General features: G+C 26.3%; 1 non-coding gene across 1 annotated transcript; it reads right to left on the bottom strand.

Annotated features, from left to right (window-relative positions):
• Positions 1-11,632: 11,632 nt before the first annotated feature.
• On the bottom strand, positions 11,633-11,705 carry Trnar-ucg (transfer RNA arginine (anticodon UCG)). The gene has a single exon. It is a non-coding gene; the product is annotated as a tRNA-Arg (tRNA).
• Between the last annotated feature and the right edge of the window lie 8,481 nt (positions 11,706-20,186).

The following is a 20,186-nucleotide window of genomic DNA, read 5'->3' as shown; positions in this document are numbered from 1 at the left end:
TTAATGTTTTCCTCATTTTATATTAATCAAATAAATATTTTATTCTTGCGTATTTTATTATTTTATATCTTGCGTTTTATTTTTATAATAATTTTATGAATCTCTTATTTCCTTTCTCTTCAGTTTTACAATTGGCTCAGTTAGTTATTATGTTTATCTACTTCACTTCACTCTTTCTAATTAATTGATTTTTATTTTTTATTTTATTTGCCTTGTAAGTATTTTATTATATTTTTTTTTAACTTACTTAATAGAAAAAGTCTAAAAATTTAAAATATTTAAAAGTATAATTACTTTTATTTTGTGTAATTTTTTACTACTATTGTTATATTTATTAAGTTTGATCATTTTTGTTTATTATACTTTCCTGTTTACTTTTTAATTTACTTTGCCCTTATTTTCAGTAACTTTCATTGTAAAAACGTTTTTTTGCTTTTTTTAATAATTTAATTGTTCTGTCCTATTTTTTGTCCATTGTCTTAATCTGGGTTTTAGGTTTTTAACTAAAATGCCTTAATGCTGACTAAATTAAAATTAAAATAATTTAATTAATTTTAGAAATTTACCAATACTTTAGGAATTAAATAATGACGAGATATAAATTTAAATAATATAAATTATACAATAGGAGTAAAAGCTATATTACTAAAAGTACCTTAGAAAAACAAAAAAAAAACAAGAATAATAAGTTATTATAAGGAAAAGCTGAAAATAAAGTTCTAAGTCAACTATAAAACTATGATAATAAAGGATATTTAAAAAAAATAAAAAAAATTAAATTTCAATTAGGAGTAATAACTAACAAACTGATTAACACTTAAAATTAAAAAAAATTAATAAAAATAACTACTAACTAATAACTAAAAAAAATTTTAAACCAAGATTGCAGTCAGCTACAGAGAGTAATAATAAATAAACATCAACACAAAAAGTAAAATTAATATTAAAAAAAAAATTAATAGAAAGGAACTAAATTAAGGAATTTAAGGAACTTAAGCAAATAAAAATTGAGTAAAACTTTTTGCTAATTTGGTTAATTAAAGTTATATATCTTAATTTAAAACGAGTTTTCTTGCTCTTTTCTGTTATTATTCAGTATTTTTTCCTAATACTCTATTTTTAATTTTTCTTTATATTTTCCACCTCATTGCATTACTTATAATATATTTTTATTATCCGTCATTATTTTTATTATTATTTTCTGGTATCTTTAATATTTACCATTAGTGAGTATTTACTAAATAAAACTACTTTTAGGGACTTCACTAAAATACTTATTTAATTACGCTCAGAATGCTGTGAATATAGTAGAGAGGCTTGCTTTAGTAGAAAAATATAAATTAAATACTAAAAAATTAACTAAGACAAAACAAAAAAAAAATAAAAGGGTAAAAGAAACAAAAAAATTAACTTTTATAAAGTTTTATTTCTTTAGTATCTTATTCTTTAATTAATTTTAATTACTGTAATATTTTTTCAAATTAATTGTTTTGATGTCTTTGCATTCTCTATCCTCAAAATTTTTATACACATTTTTAAAAATTTTATCTAAGAGAATTCTTTAGTTTATCTAATTTTTTAGGCTATTAGGAGTTCTTGAGTAACTTTTCCACTAATTCTATTTTTGTTTTTTTTTAAATGGTTTTATATCTTTTATTTATTTTCTTTAACTATAAATTCATAACGCCCCTATTTTTAGTGACTTTATTACTAAATCTATCTTTAGTCGTTAGTTCCTATTTTATATATTTACATTTTAAATTAAATTAAGTAAACATTTTTGAAACAGATACATTTTAAAAATTAAATAATATTAACAAGTAAAATAAAATAAATTATATAATAAGAGTAAAAGCTGTACTATGAAAAGTATACGTGAAAAAATAAAAAAATAAATAAAAAAGAGATAAAAGCATGATTAAAAAGTTGACTGGTACAGCGAAACAAAAAAACCATAGAGAGGTATAATATATATGTATAAACATTTGGTATAATTATTTATTGTTGGTTAAATTTAGGTATTTTAATTTTAAGCAAATTTTGTTGTTCATTGTTTATTATTAAGTTTTTTTTTCATGCTCCATTGCTGTTCTTCTTTACTCTTATTACAGCATCCTTTTGGATTTTAATTTTATAATTTTTTTCTGTTTGTTATTTGCCATGAGTAAGTAAGTGATTGATTAAAGTAAGATACTTTTAGTAACTTACTAAAATATTTATTTATTTGTACTTAGGATGCTGTGAATAGACCAAAGCTGGTTTTAGCTAAAAATAACGCTAAATACTAAACAAAAAAGCGTAAAAAAATAAGGATAGTAAAGCAATAAAGGCAAAAAAAATTAATTAGGAAAAAGTCAAAAAAAAGTTAATCAGATTTTTTTTGTAGCGAAAAACTGTAAAAACATTTTTTTAGTGAATTTCTGCCTTCTATTTATTATACCTTTTTATTATTTACATATAAAGTTTGGTAAAGTGAAGAGACTTAAAAAAAAAATTTCAAATAATTATTAAAAAAGCTGAGGCAAAAAAAAAATCTTTATTAAGTTCTGGGGTTCGTAAATAATTTTTCTTTATCAAGCTTTTATTTTATTGTTTCGCATTTCTTATATATATTTTTTTTTTAGTTACAATTTTCTTCTCCTATAAAAATTATAACTTATTTTATTGTAGTTTCTCATTAATAAGCTTTTAAAATTATTAAAATACTAGAACGAGAAATTAGTAATTAATTGGGAATTAATAAAGAAATTACAACAACAAAAAAACTACCAAAAGAAGACACATCTCCAATGATTGTTATAATTAAAAAGATTAGTCTGTACAATAATTTATAGTAAAAATAATTATAATAGGTATAAAGAAAAATATTTAAAAAAATTAAAATTTAAGTAATTGAGAGGAGCAGTTATATTAATGAATTTTCTATTATAATTTGAAAAACCCCTTAAAATAAAAATGACGTTTTTTTTATAATATGAAAATATATTTATGCAACAAAGTATTAAAAGTAAAATAAGTATCAAAATTATAAGACGAAAACAAGAACAATAAAATTGTAAAAAAAAACAATTAAACCATAGACATTAACGTATATATTCACAACCAAAATAGAAAGTTTTATTATTTGATTTATAGATCTATAATAAACCGTAAATTATTTAATAACCGAAGGTATAAACTGACTTTCGTTTGAGATAAAGACTAGGAAAAATATTGCCTGATAAGGTATATATCTCAAAACCCTCTGGCTGGACAATAAATTAACCTAAGGGTGGATATTCTAGCCCCCTCCCCGCTGCAAATAAAACATTGTGTTATTACAACGGTCACAATAAACACAATTGTTCGCTCACGGTTTATAGTCCGGCCATTGTGACAGAGACAAACTGTATACAGGGGGCTAAACTTTTGACTTTTAAAGGACACAATGGGCCTAGTTTTGGTTGTTAAACCGAAGTTTTGAAAAGTTAATTAAACCGAGGGTTCCGGCGGTTTTAAAGAGTTTTTGCAACCCCCGACAACACATAAAAGCTATAGTCATCTGAAAATGTCCTTCTTCTAAGATGTAATTTATCTTATTAGCTTTCATTACGTATACAAGACGTCGGTTGTGGCACTGAAAAGCCTTATTATACCTCGAGGAAAGGCCCGATGTGTTTGGGCAAGTGGAAAATGTTTTTGTCGTGCTCCTCGGATGGATTTTCGAGTGTTTGTATTTTTTTTTACTGATCGAAATTCCGTTTTGAGTTTGTTAATATAGGCGTGTAAGTTTAATAAAAAAATATTTTGGATTATTGTCATTTAGGAGCTTTATTCAGCTAGGGTTTTTAATTTGAGGCCGGATGTATAAGCATAAGGCTTATTGTAAACAACAGTCAAAGCAGGTATATTTGTGTTTTTTTTTGACATAAAGAAATTATGCAAAAAAATTATGTAATATAATTTAAAAGGAAGCACATATCTAAATGAGTTAATTTACTGCAATAATCAATTAACAATAGTGTACGACATATCACCAATTGGACAAATGGAAATAAAACAATATTTTTCTTCAATATATTTATTATTTAATTTTCCTAAAAAAAATTATTTTAAATGATATAGATAATTTACAATAATTTATTATAACAGACCCTATATAAATTAAAATTAATCTAAAAATGTTTAAATGTATTTTGCTAGCACTGAATTACCCTAATTTTAACCAGATTAGAAAAGGTTGTCAAAATGTTTGTGCTATTTTCTCATCATACATCTAAAGGCATTCCCATTAGGTTAATAATATCCACATTTTATTAACAAATAGATTTAATAGAGGATGAATTATCCTTATTTAATATGTACTTGTATCTGTTTCCTAAAGAAAAATTAAACAGATTTTAAAATTATATTTTAAATATTAATTTTTAAAATGAATTGAAAATTCTATAGCAGAGTATTATCTAAAGAAACAATATATTCATCTCCAAAACAAAATAAAGTATTTGAAAATGAAAACAACTTTCTAGTGTAAACATATATCACTTATATAGTATATGTTTGTTGGTCTATTATAATACTAACAACATATCTTGGAACTATATATTAATAAAAACTTAATTCAAGGACAGATGTTTACATAAAATTTAAAAAAAACTCCTAAAAAACACAAGTTTTAAGAAAAACTTTAATTCTGATCCATTCCGGGTGCTCAGATCTCTTAGTCTCTATACATAATATGTCTCGTCTCAGTGAACACAGGAAGTGGTATAATACAAGCATGAAATAAAATAAAAAAATAAGCAGTACAAACCTTATAAATTAATTTACTAAATGACAAAATAAATGTTTAATACGATATGTATTGTAGTGTAAAGCTAGTAGTATCAGCATTATTAAAATTTGTAGAGAGAAGTGATCAGAAGAAATTCTATAGCTTAAAATCTTAATAAAATTTACATTGCATATTGCTTTCTATGTTTTTCTTGTAATGAGAACTGAAGAAAATTAAAAAAAATTTTCATAACTATGTTTCTCAGAACCATTTAAAATATACATACTCTTACATCAAGGAAATTTTCAAGAAAACTTTAATCAATTTTTAATTGTTAAACATTTAATAGTACCAAGATTTTTAGCTACAGTAGTACATTTTATCGTTTCACAATTTGCATCAATTTTTAGAAGGTTTTCGTACTTGTATCTGCACTAAACCCTATCAAAAGCCTCACATTTACTTGAATTTAAGGTTAAACAGTGAGCTTTGAAGGTTTTAGCAAGCAAAGTAAGATCTTTAATGACAAATACGTTCGTTATGACAAGCATATATATGAGTTACTTATTATATTGGGTATTATCAACAATACAGATTTTACTTAAGCATATATATGGCGCAACGAGTATCTGAGATAATAACATAATTGCGAAGCATATAAAGTGAAGAATAAAGGTCCAAGGATGGATCCTTGTGGGACGCAGCAATTAAGGATTAAAAAAGAAGATAGCTGGCCATTGATTTTTATCGACTGTATTCGTCTGGTCAAATGCTCCTCGATAAGGCCTAAAGGGGTGGAGAAATCAAGAGTTGAAGTTGGCATAAGATGACAAATTGGTCTGACACCTGCAAATTCATTTATACGATGTAAAGAATAAACTCATTTAAAGTTCAGGTATTTTTTCTTGTTTTATTGCTTGGACACATCGATTAGCATGAATATAGCTCTTACGTTTATTTTGAAATAAAAAATTTCTATACAAGGTGCCTCAAGGAGAAACTATGACGTTAAGATTCATTTTTTTAAATAGAGCACTTTGTATATTATAAGATTTTTCATGTCTGTGATATATTATCAATACTTTTTGTATAACAAACTCAAGGAGACTGGATATATGGAGACTAGGTATTTCGCTCTCAATAGTTACTATGCATATTGTTTTTATTTTCACTCGTGTCAATTTGACGTTTTCAAAAAGAGAAGTTTTGATAAATAATAGTTTTTTTCGGGCAACGGAAAAAACTTTAAAAAAAATGGTATATCCACTACTTGAAAATGACGAAAGTCGTCATTCAATGAACCAGGGAATAGAATTTGTTCATTTATTTACTTTTATATTTAATTTATAATTTGTTCAAATTTTTTTCCACAAACTTATTTCCAATCATTTCATACACTTGTTACATAAATAACTATTTTACAATTATTTCCAGCTGCCTAATTATCATTATGACATAACAGTTTAATAAAATATATGAAATGTAAGCATAATAATACTGATGTGATTTAAAAAAAAATAAGTAAACTTAAGTAATTTCGAACGGTTCCCAATTTTTAAACCTACTTGATAACGGTTTGTCATGGAATTATCATATAAGCTGTCATTTTACGCATCTCTTTTTTAATAAAATGCATTTATCTGAGAAAGAACGAATTGAAATACTTTTAATGATTGGTTTTGGAGACCGGGTGCGTACACAACAAGAAGTATGTAATCTATTAAATGCAATTACTAGATCCATCGTTAGCAAAATTGATTCAAAATTTAAAGTACACCACTATGTAAGAAATTTATCTAAAGGAAAACCTCCAGAAGTATCTAAAGCAACTATAGTATAATATTCAGGAATTGGAACTTATCAGTAGGGTCAGTGGCAAAAAAACGTCATATAAATAAATATGAGCCTTATAAAGTACAACTTAGACAAGAATTGCTAGAAGACGATTTTGACCGCCGAGTGCAGTTTTCTGAGCAGATGCTAACAATCACAATGTTAATTTTATTCGAAACATGATTTTTTTCGATGAGCCCACCTTTACGTTAAATCGACACGTTAACATGCAAAATTGCAGATATTGTGCAACTAAGAGAGCGCCACTTGAACTTTCTGCAGTTTAAACAAAGCCCTGGACTTATTCCCTGATATACAAAAGGCTGATATAACCTAGTAACGAGATATGGTTGCAAAAAGACGGGGCCATTACCATTCGACAATTTCTTGACGCAACATTTTCTAGCAGATGAATTGGACGAAGAAGACCGATTAAGTGGCCATCAAGGTCACCGGATATAACCCCATTAGATTTTTTCTTATGAGGCTATCTGAAGTCCAAAGTTTATGTGAATAGACCAATATCTGCAAGTGATAGAAAATGTGCAAGTGGAAGTTATTTACCGTTTTCAAAAGTTAAAGTAAATGGATAATAAATTGAATATCAATTGCAATAAATATTTTAAAAATTTTATTTTTTTAAAGTCGTATATTTCATTAGTCCGGTGACTCTAAGCATATAGTATGCTATACAAAAAGTATTCAGAATATATTGTAGAGTGGTAAAATTGATATACAGGGTGTTCCGTTTAAAAAAATTAATGTTGATGTCATAGTTTCTACTTAAGGTACCTAATATCGAAAATTTTTATTGCAAGTAACGCGCAAAAGATAATGCTAATCGACATGTCCGAAAAATAAAAGAAGAAAAACACATGAATTTGTTCCTTTCATCGTGAATGCACTGTATTCAACCGTAAACGTAAACCCGGGTGGCCTATAGTAAATACCTATGCTGTTTAAAATTCAACCAATTTTGCTCAGAAAATTTATAATCATAACCACTTATGACATTTAAGCAAATTTCTCACATACACTAGAATTCCATCGCCCCTACCTATTGAACGGTCTCTACTAAGTAATTCGAAACCGTCTATACGTAACACCTCATCATCAACTAAGTAGAAAAACCCTAGTTTATGTAATGGCAAACGAAGAAAAACAACCAAGTCACGGTCTCACAAACATTTATTATCAACGACACATGTTTCGCTCTATTTAAGCTTATTCGAGCATCATCAGGTCTAAAACTAAAACACCAAAATACACATCACATTTTACACACAATATTTCTTATTTATCACACAATTGAGTGTAAAATATAAATAAGAAATATTGTGTGTAAAATGTGATGTGTATTTTGGTGTTTTAGTTTTAGACCTGATGATGCTCTAATAAAGCGAAACACGTATCGTCGATAATAAATGTTTGTGAGACCGTGACTTGGATGTTTTTCTTCGTTTATTTATGTTGTACCAGGTACTCTTTGAGAAAATGAATGAAGCCTGTTTGTTAATATGAAAATATTTTGATGTTATTAGGCTCGGAAATAATAGATCTTATATTATCATGTCCTGTTGTAAACACCCATTGTATTAAGTCAAAAAAATAGACACAAGCAAACATAAACAATAATATAAATTTAAATATTATGGTATCTACTTATTCTGCAGTGTTAATGCTAATAGCCAAACTGCCCTAATTTTTTCTTACAAGAATGCCTTAATTTTTACACCACACATAAATATCATCAAATTTAAAGTGGCTTAAGCAAATATGTCAATAATAAGTGCCAAAAGAAACCACATATGGCCACGAAACATTTTTCAGGGGGCGTAAAACGATACCAGACACCGATAAAACCGATGTGGGGCCCTTTTTAGCACTTTGGGGCGCCCTCCCACCGCACTAATTGCACCCCCCGTGGTCATCGTGCCAACACACAGCGCCACGCCCTTGTCATTGCCAGTATGTGTAATTTGAGTGTCAACATTCACCAATTGACGTGTACAAACGTGGGAATAGTTTATTTTTGGTTACTAATAAGTCGTTTTGTTATGGTAGGTATCGAGTTTTTAGGTTAAGGGCTAACTTTGTTTGGCATTAATAATATTGCTGATGGTGTGAAATTCAGGTACTTGGAATGACGAGGCAAAGTTATCAATGGTTTTTTAAAAGCTAATAAATAGGTGCATGAATACTCGTATTGTTCCTTCTGATATCAAAAAAATAAAATTGAGACTAAAATGGTATTAAGAATTTCTGAGCAATTTCTCTAGGACCAATCTAGGTTTTGTTTAAAGCAATTATCGTAATTATTATTTTATTCCAGGCATTTGCCTTGATCCTTTTATTCCTATGTTATCTTAAGCACTTAATACCAATATTTTTAATTTTTAAATTTTATTCCAAATATTTCAAATAATGTTTTAAATTTTATCTAGTTATTTCGTGAAGCCATTGTTCATTTTTGTTCAAGGCATTCGATATAATTTTTTTAATTTTTTTAGGCATTTATCGCAACTTTTCAATTTTATTTGAAGACTTTGATGGCATCTTTCAGTTTTTTTAAATTTTATTTCAGGCATTCCAAACAAAAAAAAAATAAAAAAAAGATTCCAGGCATTTGTCCTAATTTTTTAATTTTAATTTTATTCCAGGCATTTGTCCTAATTTTTTAATTTTAATTTTATTTTAAGCTATAAATACCATCTTTTAATTTTTTTCATTTTAAGTAATTTTTCAATTTTATTGCAAAGATTTCAAACATTTTTAATTTTCCATTTATATGCCAAGTATTTTAAATGATATTTTTAACTAATTCCAGTCATTGCTAATTTTTTATTTACTTTCAGCCATTTAATGCAACCTTTCAATTTTATTTAAAGCATTTGATCTAATTTTTATTTGAAGCATTTCATATAATTTTAATTTTATTCCAGGCATTTGTCCTAATTTTTTAATTTTAATTTTATTTTAAGCTATAAATACCATCTTTTAATTTTGTTCATTTTAAGTAATTTTTCAATTTTATTGCAAAGATTTCAAACATTTTTAATTTTCCATTTATATGCCAAGTATTTTAAATGATATTTTTAACTAATTCCAGTCATTGCTAATTTTTTATTTACTTTCAGCCATTTAATGCAACCTTTCAATTTTATTTAAAGCATTTGATCTAATTTTTATTTGAAGCATTTCATATAATTTTAATTTTATTCCAGGCATTTGTCCTAATTTTTTAATTTTAATTTTATTTTAAGCTATAAATACCATCTTTTAATTTTGTTCATTTTAAGTAATTTTTCAATTTTATTGCAAAGATTTCAAACATTTTTAATTTTCCATTTATATGCCAAGTATTTTAAATGATATTTTTAACTAATTCCAGTCATTGCTAATTTTTTATTTACTTTCAGCCATTTAATGCAACCTTTCAATTTTATTTAAAGCATTTGATCTAATTTTTATTTGAAGCATTTCATATAATTTTAATTTTATTCCAGGCATTTGTCCTAATTTTTTAATTTTAATTTTGTTTTAAGCATTAAATACCATCTTTTAATTTTTTTCATTTTAAGTAATTTTTTAATTTTATTGCAACAATTTTAAATATTTTAAATTTTCCCCATTTTTATGCCATGTATTTAAATGATATTTTTAACTAATTCCAGTCATTGCTAATTTTTTATTTACTTCCAGCCATTTAATGCAACCTTTCAATGCTATTTAAAGTATTTGATCTAATTTTTATTTGAAGCATTTCATATAATTTTTATTTTAATCCAAGCACTTCGAACCATTTAAAAAAAAATGAGTCATTTTTCAATTTTTCTGCCATTTAATACCACTTTTTAATTTTTGTTTAAAGCATTTAACGTAATTCTTATTTAAAATTATCATCATTAAGTTTTCTAATTTAGGAGCATTTTTTAATATTATTTCAAGCAGTATGTTAAATTTTATTTCAACTATTTCAAACGATATTTTTAATCACTTCCTAAAATATTTTTTATTTTTATTTCAGGCATTAAATTCAACCATTTTTTTTCAGGCAATTTGCGCCTTTTTTTTTCATAATTTCATTTTAAGCATTTAATACCATCTTTCAGTATTTTCAAGTTAAAGTAATTTTTCAACTTTTTCTGACATTAAATGCAACTTTTCAATTTTTGTTTAAAGCAATTACCGTAATTCTTATTTTATTCCAGGCATTTGTCATGATCCTTTTATTCCTATGTTATCTTAAGCACTTAATACCCTCTTCAAGTTTTTTAATTTAGGCTCATTTTACAATTTTATTTCAAGCAATATTTTTAATTTTGAAATGTTATTCCAAATATTTCAAATGATTTTTTAACATGTTTTCCAGTTATTTCATAAAGCCATTGTTTATTTTTGTTCCAGGTATTTATTATAATTTTTAAAATTTTTCCAGGTATTTATCGTAACTTTTCAATTTTATTTGAAGATCAATTTTTCTGACATTTAATGCAATTTTTTAATTTTCGTTTAAAGCATTTAACGTACTGTCACTTAAGGAAAACTGAAGTGCTTAAGCAAACCTTAGGCAAAATTCATTATTTTTTTTTTAATTCATTATTTTATTAAGTGAGTTTCCAGGTGATCTATAGTACCTTCACTGGACAATTGAGCCTTAGTTGCGACGTCATATTCATGAACGCATGTTTCGTCACCTGCTATAATACATTTCAGTAATTCTGCATCGTCTTACTTTATTACTAATCACTCATCATTATTGACTTGTCACCTCTGAGCAACTTTCAATGCTTTTAAATTCATCTTCTATTTTTTTTACAAACGAAAATCGTCGAGCTCATGAAAAACACGCCTAACTGTAACAGCTACCACTGATAAAGTAAGCAATAAATCTAGTTTAAAGTTTTATTAGAAAAATGTTTACCAACATTACGAAAAAAAAAAATCGTAATTGAACCCTCCAAACCCGCGAAATTTAAAAATTCCCGTTATTTTCTAAACACATATAACAACCCAAAAAAATTCTCTTCAAAAAAAAAAAATTTTCGACCGTGACAGGACTCGAACCTGCAATCTTCGGATCCGAAGTCCGACGCCTTATCCATTAGGCCACACGGTCTGTGTAAAACTACCCTTCCCGATTGAGATTTAAAGGGTGCGACCATACAGTAAAAATAGGACAAGAAAATCGATAAAGGGTTTTAAGGTGATATCCGCATAAACTAGCCAATTAAATTGCCCCTTCTAAACAACAATACGCACGTCAAAATAATTCACACATGTTGAACATTTGGCTGAAACCATTGTCGTTGTACAGTAGTATACGCGTACACAACTTGATGCATGGCTTGTTGATATTTGAGTTTCCCGTGCATTTTGCTGTATCAGAAATAGACATTGGTGTCCATTGTACGGGACAGATAGCGTAGTTTACACTAGGTACAATTGTGTTTGCCCCCTTATTGTCCGACATTATTCCACGGCTAACCATTGATGTAACAACTGATCTATTGAGGTCAGTTTTGTATTGGACAATGGCGGTTTCGCCTCTGGCTAGTTGGAATCGCTCGAAATTAAGCCGATGTAGAACTGATAAATGTGTGATTGTGTTAAACATCGTATAGTTCAAGATGTTGCCATAAGCATTTTTTTTTTACGAAAAGGATATGATCACATCCTAAAGTGCTGACAAGGGTTAATATACAGGGAGTAGACTGCTGTTTTTTAGGTGAACTTTTTAAATCAAAAAATATTTATAATTTTTTTCTTAAATAAATAAATAAACTTCTCTTTTGTGGTTAAGCTGAAAATGAGCAAGATTATTTTCTTGCAATTAATAAAGCTTACAATAAGTGAGATTTGCAATAAATAAGTAAGCACTGAATAAATTTTTATTGACTATAAGGTTGACTGTGATTCATATGGCTTTGATTATTTTGTCTTGAATGCTATAATGATGTAAGTATTATCTTAAGTATGATATCGTTCGTGCTTAGTTTAATGCAAACAATGATGAAATATTAGATCAAGGTCTTATACTTCCTAATATTTTTGATTATATTTGATAAATAACAAATGTTTAAGTTAAAAAAAGACCGTATAATAGATATTTTATGCGTTTTTTGATAATTGTATAACTAATACCCTTCATGAAATTTATTTATAAACATTAACGAATCAGATATGTTAAAGTGGTTATAATAAGAAACCATTTCTGCAAAAATATTTACGAAATAAAATGGTGAATATTTATATAAGTGTACACACAGAATACTAAAGGTACCCAGAGATTTGGGTCAAAATGGCTGTTGCCGCTGGTATTTTATTTATATCTTAAGATTTATCAAATCTAATGTAATAAACGCGTTTTTTTTTTTAATAGAAGTGTTTTTCAAATATTCACCAGTGGTGTCCGTACCTATTTGTTTAAAAAAACAGTATTTACGCCACTGCTATTTCTTAAAATAAAATTTGTTTTTGAACTCCATTCATTTAATTTAATTTGTTGATTTTTTTAACCTGATTTTCACATAAAAGTATGATTAATTGATTTACGATAAAATTATAACTAAATTTTTATTTGTTTTGCATATTTTTTTTTAATTAAATTAAATTTAAGAAAACAATAAAATGAATTTTTATCAAATAAAATTGCTTTATAGGTCCAGGCATTTACAAATTTTTGATTGCATTAAAAAAATTCAGTTGGAATTTGATTTTAATTTTTTTTATAAATCGTTGTTTTAAATTAAAAACAAAATTAAAATACTAAAATCCATCTAGTGTTTATATAGATGTTTACACAAATTTTATTGTCATCCTTAGGACATACAACTTTTAAATTTTAATGCACAATGTTCCTTGTCATATTTTTAATAAGGAGCAATGAGTTCTAAAAGGGTTGTTTCCTGAGGATGACATTAGGAATTATTATTTAATAAGTATCGATATTTCACATGGTGATTTTTTAAATATTTTTAAAGTAAAAAGTTCCTATACATATGTAGTGTAAAATGATTGGTTTTCAAGATACAGGGTGTCAAAGATTTTTTTTTTCATAACTTTCTAAAAAATGCCGATTTCTCAATGAAAATTGGTACCTGGAAGTTTTTGACATGAGAAATTTAAATTCCTTCTTAATTTAACTCCCATTTATAGAGGGTACTATTGTAATAAAAAAATTAAATAAAACAAAATCATGGTTCAAAAGAGGTAATTCCCAGACGTGGTCTCAACTGCCTGGAATTACAAATTTAAGAAAAAAATTAATTCAGAATTCCAGGCAGTTGGGTCCAAGTCCGGGAATTACCACAACTGTCTGGAATTCCAAATCAAAAAAATCATGGGTCAAGAATTTCAGGCGATTGAACCCACGTCCTGGAATTTGAAAATTAAAATCCAGGAATTCCAGGCAAATGAGAAAGTTTCACAGCCCGAAATCAGAAAATAGTGTCTTTTATGACATTTTGTACAACCTTGCATTATACTTTATGTCAAAGAAATAAATTCTTTAATTATTTTTAAGGGAAAATCGTACTCTTGTAGAACGATTTGGTAAAATGCGTGGACATTTCCAACATTTATTGTTATTTTGATCTGGCTTTTCATTCGTTTTTATTAAGTATTATATTTTATTTTAATTAAAAAATTTTATTTTACAGAATTGTTCCACTTTAAAAAAAAACATGAATCGATTATTTCAAACTCAGATCTAATAAAGTACCTTTTACGCGTAAAAATATTTAGGCAATTAATTTCTTTGATCAAAAAAATAATACAAGGTTGTATAAAAAGTCAAGAGCCTTTGAAAGTCATAAAAGACATGCCCTCTATAAGTAACAGCCAAATTAAGGGCAAATTCAAATTTCTCATGTCAAACAGATACCAATTTTGGTTCAGAAATTGGCATTATTTAGAAAATTATGCAGAAAAAATAAAAACAAGGCTTTGACACCCTGTAGCTTCGAAACCAAGCATTTTAGACCACACGGGTATAAAAACTTTTTTGGACACTTATTAAATAACAGTAACATATTAAATAAACATTTTTAAAAACGCCTTATTAACTTTTAATATTTTTTTATTTAACTGTCTTCGTTTAATCAAATAATTTAATTTTGATGAAATATTAATAAAATATTTTAGCTGTAAATATTTAATTTGTTTACTTTTTAAAAGCCATTTGTATATTCAACTAAATGTAAAATAAATTAAGATATTATTTAATAGTTATGTACTTCTGCATAAGAAATCTACTTATTATATCTTAATTATTGAAATTTTATAAATGTTTTTGTTTATTGTAAAACAAAATCAAAAATTAACAAATTTCAAACATAATTTTTAAATTTCGAAAACTTATAATATTTCCTATTTTTTCTTATTCTAATAAATAATAATTTTTTTATAAAAAACTATATATATATTAAAAAATAGTATTAAGTCGTTAATTTTTTACCATAAAAAATATTCTTATAGAAAAATTCCGTTTAATTTAGCATAATTGTTTAAATCTTATATTAAGTTATTTCACATATTGTTTTTTCTCTGTGATATTATAAATAAAGGCATTTGTTATTATGATTATTCCTAATATTCATATTATTAATTGTTGTTTGATTTAGATATCCTAGGAACGTTTCTGTAGGTTCAGAATATCAATATTAATAATTAAAATCAGCTAAAAAATTAAACTGTATATATAAAATAAATAAAAAACAAACCTACTAATTTTTCGCTTAAACAAACTTCATAATCGCAATATAATAATGCCAAATAAATTATAATTGTCATAAAAAAAATTTAAAACACCTTTTCTGCTCAACTTTCTGCAAAAAAAAATAAATAAATTTATTAAAACCTCAAAACGAAAAGAGACATAAGTTTTCAATTTTTTTTTGATCTGATTTTTACATGAAAGTGTAAAAACGTAATTGATTCACGGTCAAATAATTACTCAATTTTTTTTTCAATAAATTAAATTTAAGAAAGCAATGAAGTAGATTTTTATCAAATAAAATTGTTTTAAATATTATTTAATATATATCTACTTCTATATAAAAAATCTACCAAACTGGTAACCAATTTTAAATCAATTATTATTCTTAATTAAGAATTTTTGTTTAAATGTTTTACAAACAAGCTTTTTTTAAATTATTTAATAAAACCAGAAAATGTTTTGAATTGAAAAAACCATACTTATTATTTAATTATCTCAAAATGTACATGTTTTAATTAACTTCTAATTTTTGTTGACAATTTTTAAGTATTTAAATTTAATAAACGTTTTTGTTTCTTGTAGAACAAAATCAAAAATTAACAAATTTTTAGATAATTTTTGAATTTCGAGAAACCTATAATATTTCCTATTTTTTTCAATTTTTTTTCTTATTCCAATAAATAATAATTTTTTTATAAAATCCTCGTAAGAAAACTATAAATATATTTAAAAAAAAAATATTAAGTCGTTATTTTTTTAACATAAAAATATATTTTTTATAGAAATATTCCGTTTAATTTAGCATAATTGTTTAATTCTTATATTAAGTTATTTCACATATTGTTTTTTCTCTGTGATATTATAAATAAAGGCATTTATTATTATGATTACTCCTAATATTGATATTATTAATTGTTGTTTGATTTAAATATCCTAGAAATGTTTCTTTAGGTTCAGAATATCAATAATAATAAATAAAATCAGCTAAAAAATTAAAATGTATATATAAAATAAATAAAAAACAAACCCACTAATTTTTTGCTTAAATAAACTTCATAATCGCAATATATTAATGTCAAATAAATTATAATTGTCGTAAAAAAAAATTGAAAACATCTTTCCTGCTTAACTTTCTATAAAAAAAAAATTAAATAAATTTATTAAAATACCTAAAGCGAAAAGAGACATAAGTTTTCAATTTCTTTTTCAACTTTTGATTACTCTAATTTTCTTTATTTCTTTGAAGTCTTTATCTACTTAGGTTATTTTGTTCGATTTAAAAATTTGAATTAAATTTTTTTTTTATTATCAAAATTACATAAAAGTTTGTATAACCAAAATTTAATTATTTTAATCAAGTGTTGATAATTCGCTAATAAAGTGGAAGTGTTTATGTAAAATATCAATTATTTCGATTACTGATATGTATGTAGCATGTTTGCTAAATAAATATATATTATTATTATCAAGACCTACAAGTGTTTAATCTATTTTTTACCAATTAGATGTTTCTCTACTTTACAAAAAAATCTTTTAAATTCTATTTTATAGATTTATTTAAATCGTTTAGTCCCCTCTATAGAATATAAAATCGTGAAAACGAATTAAATCTATTTCACAACAAATAAAAAAAAAACGAAATAATAATAATAATAATAAAAAAAAGTTCGAGTTTTCAACAGAAGCATTTCGCCTTGGAGTGCACAAGTGTAAATTTTCATCACAAAGCCAAAAAAGGGGGGGAACCCGCCTTTCTATCGAATCCTGTACTGTACACAAATATCTGCGACATACAGAAACGCTTACACCGATATTGAAATCTTTTCAATTGCTTTGTAAATTCAGACCGCACAATGGCGCATTTGTGTATTTTATTTGTAGCGGTCCGCGCGATTCTTGTGCCAAGGAAATGGGTTACATTTTGTTGGATTAAAGATTTTTCTGCGGGAAAATCATTCACTTATACATTCGATAATGGACTTTATGGAGTGTATGCGATTTTCCCATTTTCATTTTCGTGCTTTTGTGTATTCAGCGTGATCAATACGGCACTTCTCGGGTGGAATATTTAATAGGATATAACATATAAATGTATGCGGATTTTCTTGTAGATTCTTTTCCTTTAATGCACTTACTTTTGACAATGATGTCCAAATACTCTTAAAGATATACATATTTTTTAAAATATTGGTTATGACATTTTTTATAAGACAAGAGGAAATAAAAATTATAGTTTCTTGCATCAGTAATTTATACAAAAACACATTTTTACATCGATATTCGTAAGCATACATATGAATTGGTTTCAGGAAAATGGTATTTAAATTAAAAAATATATATATATTTAATTACTTTAATATAAACTTAGTATAACGATTGACAAAACATAATTAATTATTAATTAAATTAGTGTAAAACTTGATATAGAGTGTAACAAAAGTAATTTCCCAGGATGGTATATTCCAACAAAATGTTTCAGTAGAAAGTTGTTTAGTTTCCACTTAAAAATTTATTGGTGACCTTGTACTTGAGCCCATTCAATTTCAAAGTCAACTTTTATTTTTTAAATGCAAATTCCTATTGTTTACTCCGGAATCCTTGGGGTCGAACACTTAAAGGTCAAACGGTTTTTTACAAGAAGAATTGAATTTTTTTATTATTGAAACATGAAGAGCAAAATATCTTGCATTCAGATATGTATTTGACCTTGAATGTAATGACGCCTTAAGGTTATTTCAAGGTCAATTATCAAATGCAATGAATTTAAATTTTTTAACTGAATTGAAATGAAATTGAATAATTAAAATTTTTTATTTGGGTTTGAAGAAAACATTATTTTTTTCAATGTTTTTTATTTTTATATAAATCAATTGCCTTTCAAAGTGTTTAAAGCCAGTTCGTGTATATTTACTGTAATTACGTAGTATACGTTCAAAGTTATTACCCTCAGCTGTTTGACAATATAAATCATTTCAGCATAAATAAGACCAGCTTCCCGAATGATTAGTTTTTGCAAATTTCTTGGTTAAGCTTTGTACACTCTTTCTTTTAAGTAACCCTATAAAAATAATCAAGCAGAGCTAAGTCAGATAAACGTGGAGGTCATTCAATTATTCCTAGTCGACCAATCCACCATTTAGGAAAGATTTAATCTAACCACTTTAACACTTCTTATTTGTTCTCTTAGCCTAATTTTCCGAATTTTCTGTTCTGTTTGAACGAAAAATTTCAATAAATAATTGTGTTACATCACTATATGATCTTTGCCGATTTTATTGTAAAAAAATAAATTTTAATTATAGTACAAAATATATAACGCTTTTAAAGAAGTACAATAATAACAAATTGCTACGAGAAGATAGTCGATTTAAAAGAACGTAGTTTTTAAATAGAGCAATGAAATAATATGCATCAACTCAATGAATAACTAGTTAACCTAAATTTACAAACACGTAGAAATTTTAATTAAAATAAAAATTTTAAAAATACCGGAAAATTATTTTTGTCCCACAATACCTACAAATAAATATGTAAATATCTTAAAACACCTTTTGAAGTATAGATTTTAAAAATTTTTCCATGTAAATCTTTTAGATTTTTTGTAGGTTAGGTTAATGTAATCAGACTATAATGTTGGGTAAAATCGATCATACTGATCGGTTTTACCCGATTATTAATAAAGTTTTTTTTCTCTTAATAGATTTGTTTCAACATACCTTTTAAATACCACAGGAAAACTAATCGAGCTTCCTGGAATATTGAAGACATGACGTCAGCCATTAACGCCGTTCAAAATACTTTAGGCATAAGGAAGGCCTCCAGAACCTATAATGTGCCCTATGGAACTCTACAAGACCGTCTTAGTGAAAAAGTTGATAATGTAATAAAGCGCCTTGGAAGGCTGACAGTATTAAGTCCTGTTCAAGAGAAGACCTGAAAGTACATCGCTTAATCGAGTTAAGGGATTTAACAAGAAAAAAGTTGATTTATTTTTTACGAATCTCTCTCAAGCGTATAAAAAGCACAAATTCAGAGCTGACCGCATTTACAATGCAGATGAAACTGGAATAACTCCTGTTTATATTCCTCCCAAAAGTCTAGCTGTCAAAGGACAACGTCAAGTTGCTGCCATTACGAGTGGGGAGCATGGCAAACTAGTTACTGTGCTTTGTGCCATGAGTGCTGCCGGGGACTATATTCTACCTATGTTTATATTACGAAAAATGGCCCAGTAAATGCAATTTACAAAAATTCTAAAAACGGGTGGATCAATGAAGATCTCTTTTTGGAATGGCTTCAACATTTTGCTATACACACTAAGTGCTCAATTAATAATAGGGTCTTACTCATTATCGACAATCATTGCAGCCATTGCACATTAAATGTCTACAACTTTTGTAGAGAAAATAGAATAGACAACCCTACCTCCGCACACATCACACAGGTTGCAGCCATTAGATGTTTGCTTTTTTGGGCCCTTAAACACGGCGTATAATCGTGAGTGTGATTGTTTTTTAAAGGCTCGAAATTATCAAAAAATTGATCAGATAGAAATTGCTAATTATCTAAAAAAGCATACAATAGAAAAAGGTGTAAAAGGATTTGTGACTACAGGAATATTCCCAATGAATCGAGAGGTAATAAATGAAGATGAATTTGTTGTCGTTGAAGAAGAGGAAGGAAACGAAATACAAGAAAAAGTAAAAAACAAAACATTAGGCAAGAAACATAACAATATCGACAAAGAAAAAAACATATGCCCATCAACTACTGATAAAAACGAACCTGAACCAGGGCCATCTGGATTGTGTCAGTTCAAGAAGCCACAGCAAAATAAAAGTGATAGTGATTCCAGCGATTCGGATAATGAACCAGACAGGA

The sequence above is a fragment of the Anthonomus grandis genome, chromosome 13, assembly GCF_022605725.1.
Source record: "Anthonomus grandis grandis chromosome 13, icAntGran1.3, whole genome shotgun sequence".
Classification (NCBI taxonomy): Eukaryota; Metazoa; Arthropoda; class Insecta; order Coleoptera; family Curculionidae; genus Anthonomus; species Anthonomus grandis.
The sequence above is the reverse complement of the archived record's forward strand: the minus strand, read 5'-3'. Positions and strand labels throughout refer to the sequence as shown.